The sequence below is a fragment of the Erythrolamprus reginae genome, chromosome 1, assembly GCF_031021105.1.
Source record: "Erythrolamprus reginae isolate rEryReg1 chromosome 1, rEryReg1.hap1, whole genome shotgun sequence".
NCBI lineage: Eukaryota > Metazoa > Chordata > Lepidosauria > Squamata > Dipsadidae > Erythrolamprus > Erythrolamprus reginae.
In genome coordinates this window covers 123,512,447-123,517,317 of record NC_091950.1, presented here as the reverse complement: position 1 = coordinate 123,517,317, position 4,871 = coordinate 123,512,447, and positions in this window count along the sequence as shown.

The window sequence follows — 4,871 nt, the reverse complement described above, 5'->3', positions numbered from 1 at the left end:
GGGCTAAGTCTCCAAATGAAAGATGCAGAGAACTACCGTAATTTTCCTGGAAGGCTTGAGCACCGGTGCTTTTCATTCTAGAAAAACAACTCAGCCTGGCATCCCCCTCCCCCCTTCTCACCACGGAAATACCCATTGACAGAACGCCTGCCGGTGTCTCTTTCGGCTGCATCCACAGTTTACGTCACGCTCCCTTTAGCCTTCTGGGAGCCGTAGTGTCTCTTTGGGCAGAGCGGCTGAGCCCGCCTCCTCGAAAAGACTACAACTCCCAAGAGGCACCGGGAGGGAAGTGTGGGCGAAGGGGGCGGGCGCCCGCGGAGTTGGTCATGGGAATAGAATGAAAAGGCAGTCAAGTCGGCAAAATAAAGGCGAGTGAGTGAGGGAAGGGAATATCGGGAGGGAATGGCTCACTGCTTTTCCACCCAGCCAGCCCCTTCCCACTGAGACGAGGGGGATCATGCAGTCTGGCAAACGTTTTTCACCTGGCAGGAGCCTTGGTGCGGGGCAGGCAGAAAGTGAAGTCCCGGCAAATGGATAGCTGGCTAGGACCACACGCTCCCATCCGCCCCTTGCCCTGGCCATTTCAGAGGACAACCTCCCTCCATCGGCCACTCCGGTAATTTTCTATTGGAAAAATCCATTGCTGCAATCCCAAACGGTCATTTTTTTAAAAAGCTGAGAAGCTGGGATTGCAGCAAGGAATCCCAGGGCGGGCGGGGGAGGTGCCTCCGTGGATATAATCACCTTCTTTTGGTGATTGCTGCCTGCTTGGAACCCCCATCACCGTCAGGTCGCGATTTCCTTTCCTACAACGAAAAGAGGCGGCACCTTCCTGAAGCGCTCGGTTAAGCGGCTGGAGGAAGGCGGGGAAATTGCCGCCTCTTTCGAGCTGAAGGAAAGGCAGACCACCACCTTTCTCTCAGCCACTTCCTGGAGACCGCTAAGGATAGCGCTCTGGGAGAGGGGGCAACTGCCCGGTTAAGAAAGAAGAATCCACCCCCTAGCCAAATGGCTTTTTTCCTGTTTAGCGCGGCGTTCGAGTGGTTGGCAGGTTCCTTTGCTTGCACGCAAGAGCCAACCACTTGAACGCCGCGCTAAACAAGAAAAAAGCCGTTTCGCTAGGGGTTGGATTCTTGCTTCTTAACCGGGCAGTTGCCCCCTCTCCCAGAGCGCTATCCTTAGTGGTCTCCAGGAAGCGGCTGAGGGAAAGACAGCCGTCTTTCAGCTTGAAAGAAACGGCAATTGCCCGGTTAAGAAGGGAGAATCCACCCCCTAGCCAAACGGCTTTTTTCCTGTTTAGCGCTCGAACGCTGCGCTAAACAGTAAAAAAGCCGTTTGGCTAGGGGGTGGATTCTCCCTTCTTAACCGGGCAGTTGCCGCTTCTTTCTGTTTAGCGCAGCGTTCGAGCGCTAAACAGCAAAAAAAAGCCATTTGGCTAGGGGGTGGATACTCCCTTCTTAACCGGGCAGCTGCCCCCTCTCCCAGAGCGCTATCCTTAGCGGTCTCCAGGAAGCGGGTTAGGGAAAGACAGCCGTCTTTCGGCTTGAAAGAAGCAGCAACTGCCTGGTTAAGAAGGGAGAATCCACCCCCTAGCCAAACAGCTTTTTTGCTGTTTAGCGCAGCGTTCGAGCGCTAAACAGGAAAAAAGCTGTTTGGCTAGGGGGTGGATTCTCCCTTCTTAACCAGGCAGTTGCCGCTTCTTTCAAGCTGAAAGACGGCTGTCTTTCCCTAAGCCGCTTGCGCCCTCTTGTGGTGACCAGTCAGTCACCCGAATATAAGTCGAGGTCGGGTTTTTCAGCCCATTTTTTGGGCTAAAAAACTCGACTTATACTCGAGTATATACGGTAATGCTAAGAACATAAAATAACATTAAAAAAACAGTTTTATTGTTTGCCTCCTGAAGAAGTAAATAAAGCTCTAGGATATGTCCCTGCCATATTTCCATGTTAGGTCATTCCAAATAAACAAAGTAGCTAATTATTGGGCCCAAGGGCTTTTTGCAAGTGTTGGCCAATGCCCAGAATTCCATTCTCAGCAAAATTTGTGGAAGCTTTTTATCAGCTTTATTTGTTAAACCAGGTGCATCATTGCCTGGAGGAGAAAAATCTGCATTTGGTTCATTTGCCAGAGTGTTGGGATGTGTTGTCTGAAGATAGTCTAGGAATGATAGATGGCCAAAGGATCCAGATGGAACACGAGGCCTCCTACTCATTATCTCATCTTGAAACAACTTCCTTGGTGGTTGGTTGCTTTCTACACTCAACTGAATGTACAGTGTTCCCTCGATTTTCGCGGGTTCAAACTTCGCGAAAAGTCTATACCACGGTTTTTCAAAAATATTAATAAAAAAATACTTCATGGGTTTTTTCCCTATACCACGGTTTTTCCCGCCTGATGACGTCATATGTCATTGCCAAACTTTTGTTTGCCTTTAATAAATATTTTTTTAAATAAACTTTAATAAATAAACAGGGTGAGTAATAATCTAAATGGTTGCTTAGGGAATGGGAAATTGCAATTTAGGGGTTTAAAGTGTTAAGGGAAGGCTTGTGATACTGTTCATAGCCAAAAATAGTGTATTTACTTTCGCATCTCTACTTCGCGGAAATTCGACTTTCGCGGGCGGTCTCGGAACGCATCCCCCGCGAAAATCAAGGGAACACTGTACTTACAATTGTTTGCAAAGGTTTACATAATGTAGGACAAAGCTACTTAGATACTGCTTTCTCACATACAGTCTGCCCTGCAGCATTAGCTCATTTAACAGATTCTTCAAAGATGATTGACACACACTAGCCCAGCTTTTTTTGTGGATGGGCCCATAATTTGGCATAAATTATCCCTGATATAAACTAATAATTTACTCTATTTCCTTGATCTTTTTTTTACTCTCTTTAGGTTTTGTACTGGATACCTGTTTTATTGACTGTTTAAAATTGTATTTGCCATACAATACTTATAAGCTACTAAAGAGCTATGAAGTACGTGAATAAGATATACACTTTATAAATAAATGAATAAATAAATGTACGCTGAGAGCATATGCACCAAGACAAATTCCTTGTGTGTCCAATCACACTTGGCCAATAAAAATTCTATTCTAAAATATACAAGTAGGGAGGAGATTATCTAGTCAGCCATAAGGAAAACAAGGAAGTGATAAACAGTGTTGCAATCCAGAGGCTCTTATATATACAGTATTCCTTTGACTTTCGTGGGGGATGCGTTCCAAGACTGCCCGCGAAAGTCAAATTTCCGCAAAGTAGAGATGCGGAAGTAATTACACTATTTTTGGCTATGAACTACAATTTCCCATTCCCTTAACAACCTTTAGATTATAACTCTCCATTATTACTGGTACTCACCATTGAAGATGATACTTAATGATCCTGATATTTATTAACATAATTATTTATTAACAATAATTTGGCGATGATGCATGATGTCACAGATGGGAAAAACCATGGTGTAGAAAAAAACTGTGAAGTATTTTTTAATTAATATTTTTTGAAAAACTGTGGTATAGACTTTTCGCGAATGTCGGATCCGCGAAAGTCAAGGGAACACTGTAGTTTGCAGTTCCATAGTGATATGCAGCCATGGATTTTTATGATCAATATGTATACTGAAAGAGGCAGAATATTTTCAGTTGTACTACTGGCCCTATTGGATGCTCTGGTCCAAAGCTGGTTTGGGCTTTGTAGGAGAAAAGTAAAACTTTGACCCTGGTTTAGCAGCCAAACAAAACACAATATGAAAGAAAATATGGATTATTTACTGTCCACTTAGCATGTCATATGGATCCAACTGCTGTGTTTTGTAAAATATAGAGGAATTCAGCCAACTGTAGTTTATTCAGTAAATCAGGGTTAAATAAGCCTTGGTTTAAACCATATATACTATATATACCAAGCAAGAAAATGAGAGAAGAATAGCTACATTAATTAATCTTCTGGGAATTATGAACTCATCTTATTAGGTAAATTCATCAGGAGATATTTCCATTGCCATAAGCTTGTTTTTCTGGCTCACAGAAGAAGTCTAAATTATTTATATAGTTTATATCAGGGGTCTTTAAATTTGGCAACTTTAGGACTTGTGGACTTCAGCTCTCAGAATTCTGGGAGTTGAAGTCCACAAGTCTTAAAGTTGACAGGTTTGGAGACCCCTGGTATATATAATAATATAAGAGCAGAGGTTACATCAAAACATCATCCTGTGCATGTCACAATTTTGACATTATCTCAGTTTGCTGTGGATGGACTAAAAGCAAACAAAGAGAAAATTCCATGAGAATCAACTTTTTTTTTTCAAATAAAGAGCTTACTAAAACATTTTTTAAAAAAATCTGAGAAAGGAATAATTTTTTAAACTAGTGTTTCTTTTCTTCTTTGGAAAGTGAATGATAAAAAAAAATCCTCGTTGCCAAATAGCATATCTCTGCCTAATATTTATATATAGAATTTTATTCATGTTTCCTGTAATTTCAATATTAACATCATGCCCCTTTCTCTTTTTCAGCAACATAGGAGTATCATTATTCAAAGGAGGTCTCTCCTTTTTTACAATCTCTCTCCTCTTTTCACCATTTCAAGCAATAGATGCATTATACTCTGCCTGTAATGTTAGAGTAATTTCCATGGCATCAGATTTTAATGATACAAACACTGAGTTGGATGGGTAAAAGGGGAAATGAGGAACAAAGCCTCTGTTCAAATAGGAATTGTTTGCTAATTAGCATTAACGGAAAGAAGAAATGCAGCACATTACAGTTAGATTGTAACCAGGAAGCTCGCTTCTTTCTTTCTTTCTTTCTTTCTTTCTTTCTTTCCTTCCTTCCTTCCTCCTCTCGCCTTCTCTTTCTCTTTCTC